The sequence below is a fragment of the Panthera tigris genome, chromosome D1, assembly GCF_018350195.1.
Source record: "Panthera tigris isolate Pti1 chromosome D1, P.tigris_Pti1_mat1.1, whole genome shotgun sequence".
In the NCBI taxonomy this organism is placed as follows: domain Eukaryota; kingdom Metazoa; phylum Chordata; class Mammalia; order Carnivora; family Felidae; genus Panthera; species Panthera tigris.
In genome coordinates, this window is record NC_056669.1 from 47016638 (window position 1) to 47039938 (window position 23301).

Below are 23301 nucleotides of genomic sequence, written 5' to 3' on the forward strand. Positions count from 1 at the left end.
GGATATAGATTCCCTGCTAACACTTGAGCATGCTGTCATAATAACATAGCTGTTTTAATTGCACACCTACCCGGTGATAGTATTTTATCCATTATCACATATAAGTCTCACAATAAACTTGAGAAATAGGCATTATTCACATTTTGCAGACGAATTAACTATGGCCCCAAATGGTTACATCACTTACCAAAATGTACATACCTGTTAAGTACATAACTGTTAAGTACAGTTAAGGAGCACAATCAGGATTTGAATTTAGGTACTACTAATCCATTCTGAGGTTCTTCCCTCTTCCAATAAGCTGCATTCATTCCCTGCTATTCTTCTCATCCCTTCTTCTCTTCTTCTCCCTCCCTTCTTCTCTTCTTTCCATTGCTATCCTGGGAATACAGGCACAAGGCATACTCCTTTCTCTTGAAAAATTTGCAGTTTAATAGCAGAGAAATATAAATAAAAATTACAATGTAAATATATAAATTACAATAGAGCCAGGTGGGTCCCATTACAGAAGTGTGAATTCAATGTTTTGTTCACCGGGAAGAGTGGCCCGGTCTTCTGTGTGGTGAATGGAAGGGTGTTCAAATACAGGGAAGCAGTTGGGGGGTCACATTTGAGCTGATCTTGAAGATACCCAGATGAATGAGTGGGAAACAGGTATTCTTGGCAGAGGGATTACTAGGTGAAAAAGCAGAGTCCCATTGTATGATCTACTGTGATCTGGTGAATCTAGCATGAGAGTCCCAATGGATCGACTGATTGGAGGGAATTTCAGTGTGGCAAGAGACTTGAAGTAAGAGAACAAAGGGGAAGGAGATGTAAGAGAAGAGTTGTTATAAGAGACTGAAAAGTTGGTTGAAGTGAGATTAGGAATGCCACTCTGGAAAACAGTGTGGAGGTTCCTCAAAAAATTAAAGATAGAATTACCCTATGACCCAGCAATAACACTACTAGCAATTTATCCAAAGGATACAGGAATGCTGATTCATAGGGACACATGTACCCCAATGTTTATATCAGCACTTTCAACAATAGCCAAATTATGAAAAGAACCCAAATGTCCATCAACTGATGAATGGATAAAGAAGATGTGGCATGTACACACACACACACACACACACACACACACACACACACACACACACTCTGGAATACTACTTGGCAATGAAAAAGAATGAAATCTTGTCATTTGCAGCAACGTGGATGGAACTGGAGGGTATTATGCTAAGTCAAATAAGTCAGTCAGAGAAAGACAGTTATATGTTTTCACTCGTATGTGGAAGTTGAGAAACTTAACAGAAGACCATGGGGGAAGAGAAAGAAAAACAAAACAGTTACAAACAAAGAGGGAGGCAAACCATGAGACTTTTAAATACAGAGAACAAACTGAGGGTGGAAGGTGATGGGGGGGGGACAGGGGGGAAGGGAAAATGTGTGATGGGCGCTAAGGAGGCACTTGTTGGGATGAGCACTGGGTATTTTATGTAAGTGATGAATCATGGGAATCTACTCCTGAAGCCAAGAGCACACTGTATACACTGTTAGATAACTTGACAATAAATTATTAAAAAAAAAAAAGACAGTGACAGGATGGGGCACTTGGGTTGCTCAGTTGGTTAAGAGGTTGAGAGTGGACTCTTGATCTCAGCTCAGGTCTTGATCTCACTGTTGTGAGTTCAAGCCCAGTGTTAGGCCCTTCATTGGATTCTGCATTGGGCTCTGCACTGGGTGTGAAGGCTACTTAAAAAAAAAAAAAAAAAAGACTGAAGAAACCAAAAGGACTGTGCAGGGTTATTAGATATTTTTATTATTTGTTTTTAATTTTTAATGTTTATTTATTTTTGAGAGAGAGAGAGAGAGAGCGAGCAGGGGAGGGACAGAGAGAGGGAGACACAAAATCTGAAGCAGGCTCCGGGCTCTGAGCTGACAGCACAGAGCCCAACAGCACAGAGCCCGACATGGGTCTCGACCTCATGAACTGTGAGATCACGATCTGAGCCAAGTTTGGATGCTTAACCAACTGAGCCACTCAGGTGCCCCTAGATATTTTTAAATCAGAGCAGTGAAAGGATATATTTTTGTCAAGGCTATGGAAACCAATATTGTAATTACTATTATTAGTTTAGTAAAACATTTGCTACATAAAATATGAGTGTAAACTGGTCTTCAGTTTTACTTTTCAAAATTCTGTAATTCTGTATGTGTGTATATATACAGAATATTTCACATACCTAAATTGATTTCATCCTGGAAACATTTTATAAGTAATGTGAGGATTGCTATTATGCCCTTTTTAGAAACATAATAACTAAACTGAGACCCCTTCCCTTCTTTAAATGAAGTGCCAAATATAATGTATCATTTTTGTAGGGATAAGTTTCATGGTTTTCATCATGTTTTTGGAGGGATCTTGTTATGACATGCATTTAAGAACCTCTGCTTCCCATGACAGCTGAGACATAGAGGTCTGAAATGATTTGCCACTTTACTAGTTAGTAGTAGAGTTAGAACTAGAACCCAGATCTCTTTCTTCCTAATTGAGTACACTTTTCATTATCTCACTTTGTAGAAGTCTTTACTGTGACCATTAATCTCAGTACCTTTGCATAAGTTTTTTCTTTATTAAAGACTTTATCTCGGGTGTTAGCTAGGCCAGAATCTGATAGGATTCATTTGCACAAGGAACACATAAGGTTCATCTGTCACTTATCATAATTATAATATTAAAAAAATAAATTTCTTATTCTTGTTAAAAGTTGTGTGAAATTCTATAGTATGTACCTTCATTTATTTAGCTATTATTCTTTGAGGATTATTTTGGTTACTTTGAGTTTTTCACTATTAAAAACAGCGCTGCAATGCATAACCTTGTACAGGTATCTTAGGTCAATGTGTATTTTTACAGGATAGATAACCAGAAACGAAGCCAAAATTTTAGCTTCTTATAGTCCTTATGTGACATTGTACCCATGACTGCACATCCTTGCCAACACTGGATGTTACCAGTCTTTTATTTTATTTTATTTTTTCTTCAATATACAAAATTTATTGTTAAATTGGTTTCCATACAACACCCAGTGCTCATCCCAAAAGGTGCCCTTCTCAATACCTGTCACCCACCCTCCCTTCCCTCCCACCTCCCATCAACCCTCAGTTTGTTCTCAGTTTTTAAGAGTCTCTTATGCTTTAGTTCTCTCCCACTCTAACCTCTTTTTTTTTTTTTTTTTTTCTTTCCTTCCCCTCCTCCATGGGTTTCTGTTAAGTTTCTCAGGATCCACATAAGAGTGAAAACATATGGTATCTGTCTTTCTCTGTATGGCTTATTTCACTTAGCATCACACTCTCCAGTTCCATCCACGTTGCTACAAAGGGCCATATTTCGTTCTTTCTCATTGCCATGTAGTACTCCATTGTGTATATAAACCACAATTTCTTTATCCATTCATCAGTTGATGGACATTTAGGCTCTTTCCATAATTTGGCTATTGTTGAGAGTGCTGCTATAAACATTGGGGTACAAGTGCCCCTATGCATCAGTACTCCTGTATCCCTTGGGTAAATTCCTAGCAGTGCTATTGCTGGGTCATAGGGTAGGTCTATTTTTAATTTTCTGAGGAACCTCGCCACTGCTTTCCAGAGTGGCTGCACCAATTTGCATTCCCATCAACAGTGCAAGAGGATTCCCATTTCTCCACATCCTCTCCAACATCTATAGTCTCCTGATATGTTCATTTTGGCCGCTCTGACTAGCGTGAGGTGATATCTGAGTGTGGTTTTGATTTGTATTTCCCGGATGAGGAGCGACATTGAGCATCTTCTCATGTGCCTGTTGGCCATCTGGATGTCTTCTTTAGAGAAGTGTCTATTCATGTTTTCTGCCCATTTCTTAACTGGGTTATTTGTTTTTCGGGTGTGGAGTTTGGTGAGCTCTTTATAGATTTTGGATACTAGCCCTTTGTCCGATATGTCATTTGCAACTATCTTTTCCCATTCTGTTGGTTGCCTTTTAGTTTTGTTGTTTCCTTTGCTGTGCAGAAGCTTTTTATCTTCATAAGGTCCCAGTAATTCATTTTTGCTTTTAATTCCCTTGCCTTTGGGAATGTGTCGAGTAAGAGATTGCTATGGCTGAGGTCAGAGAGGTCTTTTCCTGCTTTCTCCTCTAGGATTTTGATGGTTTCCTGTCTCATATTCAGGTCCTTTATCCATTTTGAGTTTATTATTGTGAATGGTGTGAGAAAGTGGTCTAGATTAAATCTTCTGCATGTTGCTGTCCAGTTCTCCCAGCACCATTTGTTAAAGAGACTGTCTTTTTTCCATTGGATGTTCTTTCCTGCTTTGTCAAAGATTAGTTGGCCATACGTTTGTGGGTCCAGTTCTGGGGTTTCTTTTCTATTCCATTGGTCTCTGTGTCTGTTTTTGTGCCAATACCATGCTGTCTTGATGATTATAGCTTTGTAGTAGAGGCTAAAGTCTGGGATTGTGATGTCTCCTGCTTTGGTCTTCTTCTTCAAAATTACTTTGGCTATTCGGGGCCTTTTGTGGTTCCATATGAATTTTAGAATTGTTTGTTCTAGTTTTGAGAAGAATGCTGGTGCAATTTTGATTGGGATTACATTGAATGTGTAGATAGCTTTGGGTAGTATTGACATTTTGACAATATTTATTCTTCCAATCCATGAGCACAGAATGTCTTTCCATTTCTTTATATCTTCTTCAATTTCCTTCATGAGCTTTCTATAGTTTTCAGCATACAGATCTTTTACATCTTTGGTTAGATTTATTCCTAGGTATTTTATGCTTCTTGGTGCAATTGTGAATGGGATCAGTTTCTTTATTTGTCTTTCTGTTGCTTCATTGTTAGTGTATAAGAATGCAACTGATTTCTGCACATTGATTTTGTATCCTGCAACTTTGCTGAATTCATGTATCAGTTCTAGCAGACTTTGGGTGGAGTCTGTCAGATTTTCCATGTATAATATCATGTCATCTGCAAAAAGCGAAAGCTTAACTTCATCTTTGCCAATTTGGATGCCTTTGATTTCCTTTTGTTGTCTGATTGCTGATGCTAGCACTTCCAACACTATGTTAAACAACAACGGTGAGAGTGGGCATCCCTGTCGTGTTCCTGATCTCAGGGAAAAAGCTCTCAGTTTTTCCCCATTGAGGATGATGTTAGCTGTGGGCTTTTTATAAATGGCTTTATGATGTGTAATTATGTTCCTTCTATCCCGACTTTCTCAAGGGTTTTTATTAAGAAACGGTGCTGGATTTTGTCAAAGGCCTTTTCTGCATCGATTGACAGGATCATATGGTTCTTATCTTTTCTTTTCTTAATGTGATGTATCACGTTGATTGATTTGCGAATGTTGAACCAGGCCTGCATCCCAGGAATGAATCCCACTTGATCATGGTGAATAATTCTTTTGATATGCTGTTGAATTCGATTTGCTAGTATCTTATTGAGAATTTTTGCATCCATATTCATCAGGGATATTGGCCTGTAGTTCTCTTTTTTTACTGGGTCTCTGTCTGGTTTAGGAATCAAAGTAATCCTGGCTTCATAGAATGAGTCTGGAAGTTTTCCTTCCCTTTCTATTTCTTGGAATAGCTTGAGAAGGATAGGTATTATCTCTGCTTTAAACATCTGGTAGAACTCCCCTGGCAAGCCATCTGGTCCTGGACTCTTATTTGTTGGGAGATTTTTGATAACCGATTCAATTTCTTCACTGGTTATGGGTCCATTCAAGTTTTCTATTTCCTCCTGATTGAGTTTTGGAAGAGTGTGGGTGTTTAGGAATTTGTCCATTTCTTCCAGGCTGTCCAATTTGTTGGCATACAATTTTTCATAGTATTCCCTGATAATTGTTTGTATCTCTGAGGGATTGGTTGTAATAATTCCATTTTCATTCATGATTTTATCTATTTGGGTCATCTCCCTTTTCTTTTTGAGAAGCCTGGCTAGAGGTTTGTCAATTTTGTTTATTTTTTCAAAAAACCAACTCTTGGTTTCATTGATCTGCTCTACCATTTTTTTAGATTCTATATTGTTTATTTCTGCTCTGATCTTTATGATTTCTCTTCTTCTGCTGGGTTTGTGGTGTCTTTGCTGTTCTGCTTCTATTTCCTTTAGGTGTGCTGTCAGATTTTGTATTTGGGATTTTTCTTGTTTCTTGAGATAGGCCTGGATTGCGATGTATTTTCCTCTCAGGACTGCCTTCGCTGCATCCCAACGTGTTTGGATTGTTGTATTTTCATTTTCATTTGTTTCCATATATTTTTAAATTTCTTCTCTAATTGCCTGATTGACCCACTCATTCTTTAGTAGGGTGTTCTTTAACCTCCATGCTTTTGGAGGTTTTCCAGACTTTTTTCTGTGGTTGATTTCAAGCTTCATCGCATTGTGGTCTGAAAGTATGCATGGTATGATCTCAATTCTTGTATACTTATGAAGGACTGTTTTGTGACGCAGTATATGATCTATCTTGGAGAATGTTCCATGTGCACTCGAGAAGAAAGTATATTCTGTTGCTTTGGGATGCAGAGTTCTAAATATATCTGTCAAGTCCATCTGATCCAATGTATCATTCAGGCCCTTGTTTCTTTATTGACCATGTGTCTAGATGATCTATCCATTTCTGTAAGTGGAGTGTTAAAGTCCCCTGCAATTACCACATTCTTATCAATAAGGTTGCTTATGTTTGTGAGTAATTGTTTTATATATTTGGGGGCTCCTGTATTCGGCACATAGACATTTATAATTGTTAGCTCTTCCTGGTGGATAGATCCTGTAATTATTATATAATGCCCTTCCTCATCTCTTGTAACAGCCTTTAATTTAAAGTCTAGTTTGTCTGATGTAAGTATGGCTACTCCAGCTTTCTTTTGGCTTCCAGTAGCATGATAAATAGTTCTCCATCCCCTCACTCTCAATCTGAAGGTTTCCTCAGGTCTAAAATGAGTCTCTTGTAGACAGCAAATAGATGGGTCTTGTTTTTTTATCCATTCTGATACCCTATGTCTTTTGGTTGGCGCATAATCCATTTACAGTCAGTGTTATTATAGAAAGATACGGGTTTAGAGTCATTGTGATGTCTGTATGATTTATACTTGCAGTGATGTCTCTGGTACTTTGTCTCACAGGATCCCCCTTAGGATTTCTTGTAGGGCTGGCTTAGTGGTGACAAATTCCTTCAGTTTTTGTTTGTTTGGGAAGACCTTTATCTCTCCTTCTATTCTAAATGACAGACTTGCTGGATAAAGGATTCTCGGCTGCATATTTTTTCTGTTCAGCACATTGTAGATCTCGTGCCAATCCTTTCTGGCCTGCCAAGTTTCAAAAGAGAGATCAGTCACGAGTCTTATAGATCTCCCTTTATATGTTAGGGCACGTTTACCCCTTGCTGCTTTCAGAATTTTCTCTTTATCCTTGTATTTTGCCAGTTTCACTATGATATGTCGTGCAGAAGATTGATTCAAGTTAAGTCTGAAGGGAGTTCTCTGTGCCTCTTGGATTTCAATGCCTTTTTCCTTCCCCAGTTCAGGGAAATTCTCAGCTATTATTTCTTCAAGTACCCCTTCAGCACATTTCCCTCTCTCTTCCTCCCCTGGGATACCAATTATGCGTATATTATTTCTTTTTAGTGTATCACTTAGTTCTCTAATTTTCCCCTCATACTCCTGGATTTTTTTATCTCTCTTTTTCTCAGCTTCCTCTTTTTCCATAACTTTATCTTCTAGTTCACCTATTCTCTCCTCTGCCTCTTCAATCCGAGCAGTCATCGTTTCTATTTTGTTTTGCATTCGTTTAAAACGTTTTTCAGCTCCTCCTGACTGTTCCTTAGTCCCTTGATCTCTGTAGCAAGAGATTCTCTGCCGTCCTCTATACTGTTTTCCAGCCCAGTGATTAATTTTATGACTATTATTCTAAATTCACTTTTTGTTATATTATTTAAATCCTTTTTGATCAGTTCATTAGCTGTTGTTATTTCCTGGAGATTCTTCTGAGGGGAATTCTTCCGTTTGGTCATTTTGGATAGTCCATGGAGTGGTGAGGACCTGCAGGGCACTTCCCCTGTGCTGTGGTGTATAACTGGAGTTGGTGGGTGGGGCCGCAGTCCGACCTGATGTCTGCCCCCAGCCCACCGCTGGGGCCACAGTCAGACTGGATGTGCCTTCTCTTCCCCTCTCCTAGAGGCGGGATTCACTGTGGGGTGGCGTGGCCGTCTGGGCTACTTGCACACTGCCAGGCTTGTGGTGTTGGGGATCTGGCGTATTTGCTGGGGTTGGGTAGGCAAGGTGCATGGGGGGCAGGAGGGGCAGGCTTAGCTCCCTTCTCCTTAGGTGATCCACTTCAGGAGGGACCCTCTGGCAGTGGGAGGGAGTCAGACCTGCTGCCAGAGGGGTAGCTCCGCAGAAGCACAGCGTTGGGTGTTTGCGCGGAGCGAGAAAGTTCCCTGGCAGGAACTGGTTCCCTTTGGGATTTTGGCTGGGGGATGGGCGAGGGAGATGGCGCTCGCGAGCGCCTTTGTTCCCCGCCAAACTGAGCTCTGTCCTCCCGGGGCTCAGCAACTCTCCCTCCCGTTGCCCTCCAGCCTTCCCGCTTTCCGAGCAGAGCTGTTAACTTATGACCTCCCAGATGCTAAGTCGCGCTTGCTGTCGGAACACACTCTGTCTGGCCCCTCCACTTTTGCAAGCCAGACTCGGGGGCTCTGCTTGGCTGGCAGGCTGCCCCTCCACCCTGGCTCCTCCTGCCAGTCCCTGGAGCGTGCACCACCTCTCCGCCCTTCCTACCCTCTTCCGTGGGCCTCTCGTCTGCGCTTGGCTCCGGAGACTCCGTTCTGCTAGTCTTCTGGTGGTTTTCAGTCTTTTATTTTTTTAATGGGGATATAATTAACATATATAATTGTATTGGTTTTAGGTATACAACCTAATGATTTTGTGTATATATATGTATATACATATACAGGTGGTTGTGAATATGTGGTCATATATATGTGGTCATGTGATCATGAAAATGATCACCACAATAAGTCCCTCATCATGGAGATAACAATTTTTTTCTTATGATGAAAACTTTTAAGATCTACTCTTTTAGCTACCTTAGATATATATAATATATAATACAAAATACAAACGATACATTATTATTAGCCATAGTCCCTATGCTATCTATTATATCCCTATGTCTTATTTCACCTTTGACCACTTTTACCCATTTTGTCCATCCCCCCATCACTCCCAATTCTGGCAACCTCCAGTATGTTCTCTGTATTTTATGAGTTTTTTTTTTTAAGATTTTGCACATAAATAAGATCATACAGTATTTGTCTTTCTTTGTCTGACTTATTTCACTTAGCATAATGGCTTCGAGTTCCATTCACATAGCAAATGACAGGATTTTATTCTTTCCCATGACTGAATGATATTCCATTGTGTATTTGTATGTGGATAAAAGATAGATAGATAGATAGATAGATAGATAGATAGATAGATAGATAAGTAGATATTACATCTTCCTTATCTATTTATCCACTGACAGATTTATCCACTGACAGACACTTAGGTTTTTCCATATCTTGGCTATTGTAAATAATGCTGCCGTGAACATGGGAGTGCAGATATCTCGTTGATATCCTGTTTTCATTTCTTTGGATAAATACCTAGAGTGGAGTTGTTGGATCATGTGGTAGTTCTATTTTTCGGTTTTTGAGAGACCTCCATACTGTTTTCCCTAGTGGCTGCACCAAATGACATTTCTACCAACAGCGTACGAGGGTTTCCTTTACCCCACATTGTTGCCAACACTTGTTATTTCCTGTCTTTTGAAAATAGCCTTTCTAACATGTGTGTGAAGTGGTTTTGTTTTGCATATCCTTGATGATTAGGGATGTTGGACAACTTTTTGGATACCTGTTGGGCATTATAAAGCAATCATCATGGGTTTTCTTCGAAGGTCAAGATTTCCTAATACCCTTAAAATATGGGTTCTTTATGTGGGTCCAGAAGCCCATGACTGAATTACAGAATGTCTGTCATTCCTTTAACATTTTATGCAAAATTTTCTGCATATACAATTATGTGCATTTTCTGTAAAATGTTTCATAATTTTCATTAGATTTCCAAAGATGTCTAAGATCGAAAGGAAAGAGAAGCATGAATCTAAAATGTGACTTGACTTTTCACAATGTAACACACACACCATTTTAGTAATATGTCAATTGTAATAAGCAAAGTTCAATTGTACCCAGAAAAGGCCCACCAAATTATATGGTTCTCTTACTATATAGAGGTCTAGCAATTTATTTATTTTTTTAAGTTTATTTATTTATTTAGAGAGCGAAAGAGACAGCATAAGCAGGGGAGGTACAAAGAGAGAGGGAGAGAGAGAATCCCAATCAGGCCTCACACCTTCAGTGTGGAACCTGACATGAGGCTCGAACCCATGAACTGTGTGATCATGACCCAAGCGGAGAGTGAGAGTTGACTGCTTAATTGACTGAGCCACCCAGGCACCCCAGGTCTAGCAATTTAGTGCCTATATTCTTTTCACAAGACATTTTAAATGTATCCTTAGTTTTCTTTGAACTTTACAAGGTAGAGAGAAAGAAAGAAATATTCAGAGTTTGTGTAGATATACTGTTTTGTTGTTTTATGATCAGAATACAACTGACAAAATGAAAAAGATACAGTTGATTCCTTTCATGTGGATCTCACAAAAGGGTGCTTATACTTGATTTCTGTTCTCTCAAATATTACTTGTATTCAGAGAACTGTGTGTGTGAAGACCTAATAACTTCTTTTGTATTTGGCTGGGGGAAATTGCACGAAAAATCTGCTGTTTCTATGCAGTTTAGATAAAGTACTCTAATTTCATGATAATTACCCATGCTAACCATATATCTGTTCTTAAAGCACTTCAGTGTATTGTCCCAGTGAAATCCCCTGAATTCTAATAAGTAAATACTCAAGTCAGCGTCAGGTGTAGAGGAAAAAAACAAACAAACAAAAAACCCCCAAAAACTTAGCTCCAGTGGTATGCTAGAGCCAGCTGCTAATCAGCTTGTGAAACTGGTTTTTAAATTTCAAGGAATTTTGCCACCTGGTTGGCATCATATTGATAGGTTGAAATTGCTCATGGTGGAGTATTTATACCATGGAAATAAGCAGTCTGCACTAATCAGGGCTTCTATTCCTTGTGAACCAGGCTATTAAACATTGACCAACACAACACTCTTCAGCTCATATATTTTCTCAGTTAGGATTGCATACTTTGTATATTATCTAATTAGTAATCCCTAGAGAAAATTCAAATAAGGCAAACTTTGAATATTTTTTCTTAAAATTCTACCTCTGTAAACATTCACATAGAATGAAACGCCAGTCTCCAAAGTACCTGTGTGTAGTACTTCTCATTTGTTGTCAAATAAATTGTAAAATAATGGAAGTACCGCTGGAATGGAAGTCAAGGGGCTGGGATTCAAATTTCCTGTTTGTTATTGATTTTATGACTTTGAGTGGTCTCTTCACCTTCTGTGTTTCAGTCTCTAAGTATAAAAAGAAGGTCAAGCTGAATAGAGTTTGCTAGTCTTTATGAAGCTATCTAGTGTAAAAATTCTGCTTCCAAAGGAAAAATGAGTATTTAAACAGTAACCAAGAGTTAATATTTCATCTAAAATGATTATATTTGTGTAGTGATTATACATCTCCTAGTCACAAAACCAGAGTATATGAAATTGCACTTCCCAGAATTTTTCCTATTTTAAAATTAGTTAACTTCTCATTTCTAGTGATGGCAGAATCTGTAAAATATTGTCACTTTCAGGTAAAGTTTTATTTTATTATTAAAATTTGCCCAATTCTAGGTTTCTATGTAGTCAGTTCAGGGTTCTTCCTTTTTCACTTCTTTTCTTCTTCCTAGAACTTTGATCTAAATTCCACAGGGTAGAGGCTCATGTCTAGAGTATCCATGCAAGCTGTCTTCTGAGAGAAGAAGACCAATATTGGTCTTTGGTCACTAGAACTGATTTCTACTGCATTGTTTACTGAAACATTCGCCTGCCTTTGGCATTCTGCTTATCAGGCTTGTACTGATCACTCTAGCCTCTCCATCATAATTGTAATGCCTTTTCCAGGAGCAAGCTCCCACCATCAACAAGTATCACACCTCTTCTCAAGGATACAGGAAATTTTCAGATGCTATTCCTTCCTGCTCTAGTCTACTGATATTGAGAGATTGAGGTTAGGGGAAATCTCTGGCCTTCTCTTTTTAGCTTTAGCTTCTGTTATATTTGCTGTTGCAGAACCAGGCTGTTGTAGAGTACTTCTCTCCCAGAATTTTTATATTTTCCAGCTGAATATGGAAGTGAGACCTACCTATATCCCCAACACCAAGGTAGAGTCTGACATATAGTAGGTGTTCAGTACATATTTGTTGATTAAATGAATTGATGAAATAAACTGAATTAATAAATGAAAATTTCTCTGCTTTGTGCTGCCCCATTCCCCCAACTACAAGGGTTTTCTCTCATTCCCCACTCCAACCTCCCCACCAACCCCCTGCCACTTGGCCAAGAGGATAGGAAAGTTTATGCATCCATATGAGACCCACCAATAACCAACTTATGCCACAATTCTCCTAAATTCTTTCCACTCTGCTTGAACTTTTTGCCCTTTAGGAGCCAGAAAACTCCTTTTTTGTCCACTGTGTGGTTTATATTAAGTTTTACTCTCTCAGACTTCTGGGTCATTTGGCACTTGATATTCAAATTTCAGCTTTTAAACTGAAAAATAAACAAACACCAAATCATTTTCTCTCAAAAAACCCTTATCTCACAACTGAAATTACTTGTTTTGATGACAATATATGTTATTTCTGCTGTAGACTTTAAGAGTCCTTGTATGACGTTTCAGCTAAGAGTGTGACTCTCCATTCTACCTGGGGGTCATGTATCTAGAAAGCTATTATTAGTGCGTGAATGATGGGGGAAGGGAAATGGGTACAAAGAAGTGTGTGTGTGTGTGTGTGTGTGTGTGTGTGTGTGTGCGTGCGTGCATGTATGTGTAGTCACAGCTCAGATGATATATACATAGAAAAATTACTATTTAGTATAAGGATTTTAAATCAGGGGCCCAGTTATCCTTGGGCAGTACTTCTTAACTTGTACATTAGAATCACCTATAAAACTAAAAATTATACTTACTTGTGTCTTATTAAACACCAGTTTAATTACTAGAGTAATTACTCTAGTAAATTAATTAATTTACTAGAGTGAGTTTTAGATGCATACTTGCTTATAGATCCTTATATGAATTTTCTCTGGGTGTTTCTGATTCATATCCCTGTTGAAGAATCATTGCTTAGAGGTCTTTGGATGGTTTTCATGACTTATGTCATGATATGAAATTATGTATGATAGTTTGTGTATATACGTTCATGTAATAATTTCCTAGGGAGAAAATCCGTATTTATAAAAGAGGCCTTGAAAAAGGCAGGGCTGAGGTAAAACCTAATAGAATCTGAGAACATGGCTGAAGATTCCTTAAAACATTATTAAAACTTCCCCCATTTGATATTTTTGCTCCACTGACAATCGTGGTTGTCCAACTCCTGCTTTCAGAGAAGAGGAATTCACTATCCTCCAAGGAAATCTATTCCATTTTTGGACACCTCTAATCTTTATATAATACATGATATTTATAATTGCATCTCACTGATTTTGGCTTTGTAATTTGTGTAAAGTACAACATGATACCCAATGCCTTTTTCACCCAAGGACCATCCAGAGCTGAATATATTGTTCCACTGCTACTTGAGTTTCTTCTATTAGATAAACACCCTCAATTTTTTAATCTTTTGGTCTGTAACTCAAGAACCATCCAGTCATTGTCCCTAAGTAAAGGACATATAGTAGAAATAATTATAATTATATGAATCACTTGCCTGAAGTTTTTAATATAAGTACTTGCTATCTGCAGACTCATCACCAATCCAGAGGAGAAACCACAGATACCTACAGGGATCCTGTTGCTGGGCTTCAAGTCCTCAGAGAATCTCTCCAGTTATGTTTCTTATCTGTGTTCTAATCTCATTGCTCGGTCCAAATGTATTATGTTTGCTTTATTTCTGCCTCTCTGTACAATCCTTTAAAATGAGGGTTTTAATGTGGGCTGCATATTTGGTTCTTGGTTTCAAATTCCTGGAAACTGTCATTTGATTTTCCCTTGGCCCATGCCATTAATTCCAAGCATCAGTTGCTAGATCCAAATGCATCTCCTAAACCCCCATGGATCTAGTTCCTTGCAGCCCCAGGTTCTGGGAAGAGAGTAAGATACTTTCATCGGAATTATCACGTTTTCCAGTAAGAATAATTCTATGAGTACCTCCTTATAAAGTAGGAAGGCAATATTTTCCCTCAATTTACAGATTAAGAAACCAAGCTTTAGAGGTATTATGCCTCTTATCTAAAGACACATAGCTAATAAGTAGATTTTCTCACTCTAAATCTGGAGTAATTAAGACTTTAGTTTTCACCTATAGCAGGACAATAGGATCATAGCAAGTACCCTCATTGATCCAAAATTGAGTAGTTCTTCACTAGACCAGATGCCCAGGCAATGTTTTAAGGAAGGGCATGGCCCATCTCATTGATTTCATCTTTATCATTATTAATGCCAACCTAGCTGCATGTAATACTTAATATCAATTATTTCATTTTAAAATTGGAGAAATCTCCCAAAACTATGAGGTGGATGTCCTCTTTTAAAAGAATACTTATAGAAGGTGAAGACTTATTCAAGATAATGTAGGTAAGCAGCAAAGACAAGACCAAATCTAGTTTTCTTTTTAATTTTCTTATCTCTCTTAATAACTCTTTATGTATCCAAAATTTATGAATTTGTCTAATATTTTCAATTATTTATGTTTTTGCTTGAGGTTATAAAATTTACATTTATTAGCTGTGATAGGCTTTTTAAACTTGCTAAATGAAAATTTATTTTTCTGATGCTTCATGGGATTTTTGTAGTTTTGTGTAAGGAAATTCAAATTTTTTGGGAGAAAGTTGGTTAAATTCCATTTAAATAGACAAATATATTATTTTTATCCATATTTATGTTTTTATAAGATTTTAGAATATTCCCATTTTATCTTCCTTTTTGTTGTTGTTGTTGAGGTACCAATGAGTTCATTGGTTGTCTAACCAATGTAGTTACCATATGATCCAGAAATTCCACTTCTAGGTATATTTCCAAGAGAATTGAAAATGTTTATCCATGCAAAAACACGTACACAAATGTTCATAGTAACATTATTCATAATAGTCAAAAAGGGGAGATAATCCAAATGCCCTTATGTGGATATGCAGCATGTAGTATAGTCACACAATGGAATATTAGTCATCCATAAAAAAGGATGAAATAGGGCCACCTGGGTGGCTCAGTTGGTTAAGTACACGACTTAGGCTCAGGTCATGATCTCATGGTTTGTGAGTTCAAGCCCTGCATCAGGCTCTGTGCTGACAGCTTGGAGTTTGGAGCCTGCTTCCAGTTCTGTGTCTCTTCCTTTCTCTGCCCCTCCCATGCTCATGCTCTGTCTCTCTCTGCCTCTCAATAATAAAATAAACGTTAAAAAAATGAAAAAAAAGATGAAATTTTAATATGTGCTGAAACATGAATAAACCTTGAAAACATTGTGGAAGAAGCCAGACACAAAAGAGCATATATTGCGTGAATCCAATTATATGAAATGTCTAGAATAGACACATCCAGAGAAGTAGAAAGTAGATTAGTGGTTGCCATGGCCTGGAGGAAGAGGGGATAGGTACTGATTGTTAATGGATACAGAGTTTCATTCTGAAGTGATGGAAACATTCTGGAATTAGAAAGAGGCAATAAGAATATGCTAAAAATCATTAAGCTGTAAACTTCAAAATGGCAGATTTTATGGTATGTGAGTTATGTCAGTTAAAAAGCAAACCAGGTGGTTTATAATGATAGCAACATAGGAAACTACTGAACTCCCCTGCTCCTATGGACACACTCAATTAATAGCTGTACATAGAACAATTCACTTTAAAAGAAATTGAGAAACTAGCTGAGTGACTCCTACACATTAGGTGAATGAGGAAATAAACACATTGAGATGGATAGGAAAAGTTTAGATAGATTCTTATCATAAACTCTGGCACAATGCAATACAATTGGGAGGGAACCCCAGCTCCAGCCTTTCCCTGAGGAGTGAAGGATTTGGAGCCCACATTTTAAGTTCCAGCTTTTAATACTCTCACCTGAAGAACAGGCCTCAAAACATCTAGATCTAAAAATTGACAGGGCTTGCATCTATGAAAACCACAGGACTCTAGCAAACAGAGAAACAGTTATTAATAGGTGCTGGAGCACTCACTAAGCTATTACCTCAGGGATCATCCTAGAGGGAGCAGGCAAAAAATACCCATTTTCCAGTCTTTCCCTGAATAGGGTTTATGTGCAGATTTTAGAATTGGCTACCTGGGGGCCAGGCTTCTAATTTAGTACAAATCTAGGGGCTCACTGAAATCTTCCCCAGGACCAGGGAACACTGCACATCTCCCCTGTCCTCTCTCTCTAGCCCACTTCATGTCATTATATTTCCCTGGAAGGAGCTTATACATACATTGGGTGCTCCAATTTTTCTGCCTGTTGCTTGAAGGATGGGGTCCAGGGTCACTTGGCTCTGATAGCCAATGGTGATAGCATTCAAGAGTCCCATAGGACTATAGCAAACAAAGAAGAAGTTTTAAACAGGCTGAAGATCACCTCACCCCTTATGGCTATACATCTGGCCCAGTGCAGAGGGGGCAAGCAAAAAATACCCACCTCTCAGTTTCTCCCTGGAAGGAGCCTAACAACATACTTTCCCAGCAGCTGAGGGTCTGATTCAAACTGGCCCGCACAAATCCTCACCTTTGGAACACTGACAGTTCTTGGTATGCCCTCAATTACTGGGAGCCACAAAGAACAAAGAAGGTAGCTTGAACAGTCACTGAGATTTGAGAGGGAAATAACATGGGCCAAGCTGGTTGATGAGCTTCATTTCTTACTCGCGAGCACGCTGTTGAGACAGGAATAAGTGGCTATGTTATCTAGTATGCAGAAACCAATACAGAGAGTCGAGGAAAATGAAGAAATAAGGAAGATATTCCAAAATAAGGGGAAAAGATATAATAACTCCAGAAAAAGATCTTAATGATACAGAGATAAGTGATTCACCTGATAGTGAATTCAAAATAATGCTCATAAAGATGCTCACCAAGGTCAGGAGAGCAATGCATGAAAACCTGACTAAAGAGATAGAAAATATTTTATTTATTTATTTATTTATTTATTTATTTATTTATTTTTAATATGAAATTTATTGTCAAATTGGTTTCCATACAACACCCAGTGCTCATCCCAAAAGGTGCCCTCCTCAATACCCATCACCCACCCTCCCCTCCCTCCCACCCCCCATCAACCCTCAGTTTGTTCTCAGTTTTTAAGAGTCTCTTATGCTTTGGTTCTCTCCCACTCTAATCTCTTTTTTTTTTCTTCCCCTCCCCCATGGACTTCTGTTAATTACTCAGGATCCACATAAGAGTGAAAACATATGGTATCTGTCTTTCTCCGTATGACTTATTTCACTTAGCATAACACTCTCCAGTTCCATCCACGTTGCTACAAAGGGCCATATTTCATTCTTTCTCATTGCCATGTAGTATTCCATTGTGTATATAAACCACAATTTCTTTATCCATTTGTCAGTTAATGGACATTTAGGCTTTTTCCATAATTTGGCTATTGTTGAGAGTGCCGCTATAAACATTGGGGTACAAATGGCCCTGTGCATCAGCACTCCTGTATCCCTTGGGTAAATTCCTAGCAGTGCTATTGCTGGGTCATAGAGTAGTTCTATTTTTAATTTTTTGAGGAACCTCCACACTGTTTTCCAGAGTGGCTGCACCAATTTGCATTCCCACCAACAGTGCAAGAGGGTACCCATTTGTCCACATTCTCTCCAACAACTATAGTCTCCTGATTTGTACATTTTAGCCACGCTGACTGACGTGAGGTGGTATCTGAGTGTGGTTTTGATTTGTATTTCCCTGATGAGGAGCGATGTTGAGCATCTTTTCACGTGCCTGTTGGCCATCTGGATGTCTTCTTTAGAGAAGTGTCTATTCATGTTTTCTGCCCATTTCTTAACTGGGTTATTTGTTTTTCGGGTGTGGAGTTTGGTGAGCTCTTTATAGATTTTGGATACTAGTCCTTTGTCCGATATGTCATTTGCAAATATCTTTTCCCATTCCGTTGGTTGCCTTTTAGTTTTGGTGATTGTTTCCTTTGCTGTGCAGAAGCTTTTTATCTTCATGAGATCCCAATAGTTCATTTTTGCTTTTAATTCCCTTGCCTTTGGGGATGTGTCAATTAAGAAATTGCTGTGGCTGAGGTCAGAGAGGGCTTTTCCTGCTTTCTCCTCTAGGATTTTGATGGCTTCCTGTCTCACATTCAGGTCCTTTATCCATTTTGAGTTTATTTTTGCGAATGGTGTAAGAAAGTGGTCTAATTTCATTCTTCTGCATGTTGCTGTCCAGTTCTCCCAGCACCATTTGTTAAAGAGACTGTCTTTTTTTTCCACTGGATATTCTTTCCTGCTTTGTCAAAGATGAGTTGGCCATACTTTTGTGGGTCTAGTTCTGGGGTTTCTATTCTATTCCATTGGTCTATGTGTCTGTTTTTGTGCCAATACCATGCTGTCTTGATGATTATAGCTTTGTAGTAGAGGCTAAAGTCTGGGATTGTGATGCCTCCTGCTTTGGTTTTCTTCTTCAAAATTACTTCGGCTATTCGGGGCCTTTTGTGGTTCCATACAAATTTGAGGATTGCTTGTTCTAGTTTTGAGAAGAATGCTGGTGCAATTTTGATTGGGATTGCATTGAATGTGTAGATAGCTTTGGGTAGTATTGACATTTTAACAATATTTATTCTTCCAACCAATGAGCACGGAATGTCTTTCCATTTCTTTATATCTTCTTCAATTTCCTTCATGAGCTTTCTATAGTTTTCAGCATACAGATCTTGTACATCTTTGGTTAGGTTTATCCCTAGGTATTTTATGCTTCTTGGTGCAATTGTGATTGGGATCAGTTTCTTTATTTGTCTTTCTGTTGCTTCATTATTAGTGTATAAGAATGCAACTGATTTCTGTACATTGATTTTGTATCCTGCGACTTTGCTGAATTCATGTATCAGTTCTAGCAGACTTTTGGTGGAGTCTATCGGGTTTTCCATGTATAATATCTTGTCATCAGCAAAAAGTGACAGCTTGACTTCATCTTTGCCAATTTGGATGCCTTTGATTTCCTTTTGTTGTCTGATTGCTGATGCTAGCACTTCCAACACTATGTTAAACAACAACGGTGAGAGTGGACACCCCTGTCGTGTTGCTGATCTCAGGGAAAAAGCTCTCAGTTTTTCCCCATTGACGATGATATTAGCTGTGGACTTTTCATAAATGGCTTTTACTATGTTTAAGTATATTCCTTCTATCCCGACTTTCTCGAGCGTTTTTATTAAGAAACGATGCTGAATTTTGTCAAATGCTTTTTCTGCATCGATTGACAGGATCATATGGTTCTTTTCTTTTCTTAATGTGATGTATCACATTGATTGATTTGTGAATGTTGAACCAGGCCTGCATCCCAGGAATGAATCCCACTTGATCATGGTGAATAATTCTTTTGGTATGCTGTTGAATTCGATTTGCTAGTATCTTATTGAAAATTTTTGCATCCATATTCATCAGGGATATTGGCCTGTAGTTCTCTTTTTTTACTGGGTCTCTGTCTGGTTTAAGAATCAAAGTAATACTGGCTTCATAGAATGAGTCTGGAAGTTTTCCTTCCCTTTCAATTTTTTGGAACAGCTTGAGAAGGATAGGTATTATCTCTGCTTTAAATGTCTGGTAGAACTCCCCTGGGAAGCCATTTGGCCCTGGACTCTTATTTGTTGGGAGAATTTTGATGACTGATTCAATTTCTTCACTGGTTTGGGTCTGTTCAAACTTTCTATTTCTTCCTGTTTGAGTTTTGGAAGTGTGTGGGTGTTTAGGAATTTGTCCATTTCTTCCAGGTTGTCCAGTTTGTTGGCATATTATTTTTCATAATATCCCCTAATAATTGCTTATATTTGTGAGTGATTGTTTGTAATAATTCCATTTTCATTCATGATTTTATGTAGCTGGGTCATCTCTCTTCTTTTTGAGAAGCCTGGATAGAGGTTTATCAATTTTGTGTATTTTTTCAAAAACCAACTCTTGGTTTCATTGATCTGCTCTACAGTTTTTTTTAGATTCTTATTGTTTATTTCTGCTCTGATCTTTATCATATTTCTTCTTCTGCTGGGTTTGTGGTGTCTTTGCTGTTCTGCTTCTAGTTCCTTTAAGTGTGCTGTTAGATTTTTGTATATGGGATTTTTCTTGTTTCTTGAGATAGTTCTGGATTGCAATCTATTTTCCTCTCAGGACTGCCTTTGCTGTATCCCAAAGCATTTGGATTGTTGTATTTTCATTTTCATTTGTTTCCATATATTTCTTAATTTCTTCTCTAATTGTCTGGTTGACCCATTCATTCTTTAGTAGAGTGTTCTTTAACCTCCATGCTTTTGGAGGTTTTCCAGACTTTTTTCTGTGGTTGATTTCAAGCTTCATCGCATTGTGGTCTGAAAGTGTGCATGGTATGATCTCAATTCTTGTATACTTATGAAGGGTTGTTTTGTGACCCTGGATGTGATCTATCTTGGAGAATGTCCAAGTGTACTCGAGAAGCAAGTATATTCTGTTGCTTTGGGATGCAGAGTTCTAAATATAACTGTCAAGTCCATCTGATCTAATGTATCATTCAGGGCCCTTGTTTCTTTATTGATCCGGTGTCTAGATGATCTATCCATTGTTGTAAGTGGAGTATTAAAGTCCCCGCAATTACCACATTCTTGTCAATAAGGTTGCTTATGTCTGTGATTGTTTTATATATTTGGGGGCTCCTGTATTCGGCACATAGACATTTATAATTGTTAGTTCTTCCTGATGGATAGACCCTGTAATGATTATATAATGCCCTTCTTCATCTCTTTTTACAGCCTTTAATTTAAAGTCTAGTTTGTCTGAGATAAGTATGGCTACTCCACCTTTCTTTTGACTTCCAGTAGCACAATAGATAGTTTTCCATCTCCTCTGTCTCAATCTGAAGGTGTCCTCAGGTCTAAAATGAGTCTCTTGTAGACAGCAAATAGATGGGTCTTGTTTTTTTGTCCATTCTGATACCCCGTCTTTTTGTTGGAGCATTTCGTCCATTTACATTCAGTGTTCCTATAGAAAGATGTGGGTTTAGAGTCATTGTGATGTCTGTAGGTTTCATGCTTGTAGTGATGTCTCTGGTACTTTGTCTCACAGGATCTCCCTTTGAATCTCTTTTGGGCTGGTTTTTGGTGATGAATTCCTTGAGTTTTGTTTGTTTAGGAAAACCTTTATCTCTCCTTCTATTCTGAATGGCAGACTTGCTGGATAAAGGATTCTCGGCTGCATATTTGTTTCTATTCATCACATTGAAGATTTCCTGCTATTCCTTTCTGGCCTGCCAAGTTTCAGTAGATAGATCCGTCACTAGTCTTATCGGTCTCCCATTATATGTTAGAGCATGTTTATCCCTAGCTGCTTTCAGAATTTTCTCTTTATCCTTATATTTTGCCAGTTTCACCATGATATGTTGTGCAGAAGATTGATTCAAGTTACATCTGAAGGGATTTGTCTTTGCTTCTAGTATTTCTATGCCTTATTCCTTCCCCAGATCAGAGAAGTCCTCAGTTATGATTTCTTCAAGTACCCTTCAGCCCCTTTCTCTTTCTCTCCTGCCTCTGGAATCCCAATTATGCGTATATTACTACGTTTCATCGCATCACTTAATTCTCTAATTCTCCCCTCATACTCCTGGATTTTTTATCTCTCCTTTTTCTCAGCTTCCTCTTTTTCCATAATTTTATCTTCTAATTCACGTATTCTCTCCTCTGCCTCTTCAATCCGAGCTGTGGTCACCTCCATTTTTTTTTTTTTTTTTTTGCATCTCATTTATAGCACTTTTTTAGCTCCTCCTAACTGTTTCTTAGTCCCTTGATCTCTATAGCAATAGATTCTCTGCTGTCCTCTATACTTTTTTCAAGCCAATTGATTAATTTTATGACTCTTATTTTAAATTCACTTTCTGTTATATTGTTTAAATCGTTTTTGATCAGTTCGTTATCTGTCGCTACTTCCTGGAGTGTCTTTTGAGGAGAATTCTTCCTTTTCATAATTTTGGATAGTCCCCGGAGAGGCGCAGAACTGCAGGGCTCTTCTTCTGTGCTGTCTGGGTTAACTTGCGTTGGTGGGCAGGGCCACATTCAGACCTGATGTCTGCCTCCAGCCCACTGCTGGGGCCGCAGTCAGACTGGTGTGTACCTATCCTGCCCCTCCTCCCAGGGGTAGGACTCACTGTGGAGTGGTGTGGCCCCTGTCTGGGCTACTTGCACACTACCAGGCTTGTGGTGCTGCTTTTATGGGATCTGTCATGTTAGCCGGGGTGGATCCGCAAGGTGCACAGGGACAGGAGGGGCAGACTCAGCTCGCTTTGCCTTCAGTGGTCCACTTCAGGAGGGGCCCTGTGGCTCAGGGAAGCAGACCCGTCAGAGGGATGGATCCACAGAAGCACAGAGTTGGCTGTTTGCACAGTGCAAGCAAGTTCTGTGACAGGAACTGATTCCCTTTGGGGTTTCAGCTGGGGGATGGGAGAGGGAGATGGCGCTGGCCAGCACCTTTCTTCCTTGCCAAGCTGAGGTCTGTCCTCTGGGACTCAACAACTCTCCCTCCCGTTGTCCTCTAGCCCTCCTGCTCTCTGAGCAGAGCTGTTGACTTATAACATTCCCGATGTTAAGTCCCACTGGCTGTCAGAACTCACACAGTCCAGCCCCTCCGCTTTTGCAAGCCATATTCGGGGGCTCTGCCTTGCCAGGTGGGCTGTCCCTTCACCGCCCTGGCTCCCTCCCGCCAGTCCGTGTAGCGCACACTGTCTCTCTGCCCTTCCTACCCTCTTCTTTGGGCCTCTTGTCTATGCTTAGCTCTGGAGAATCCATTCTGCCAGTCTTCTGGTGGTTTTCTGGGTTATTTAGGCAGATGCAGGTGGAATCTAAGTGATCAGCAGGATGAGGTGAGCCCAGCGTCCTACACTGCCATCTTCTGCCCTAGAATCAGATATAAACTAGTTT

General features: G+C 39.0%; 1 protein-coding gene across 1 annotated transcript in view; it reads left to right on the forward strand.

Moving 5' to 3' along the window:
* The window catches only part of LOC122231478, a 520961-nt gene that overhangs the window by 426677 nt on the left and 70983 nt on the right, over positions 1-23301 (forward strand). The gene's annotated exons all lie outside the window — the stretch shown is intronic.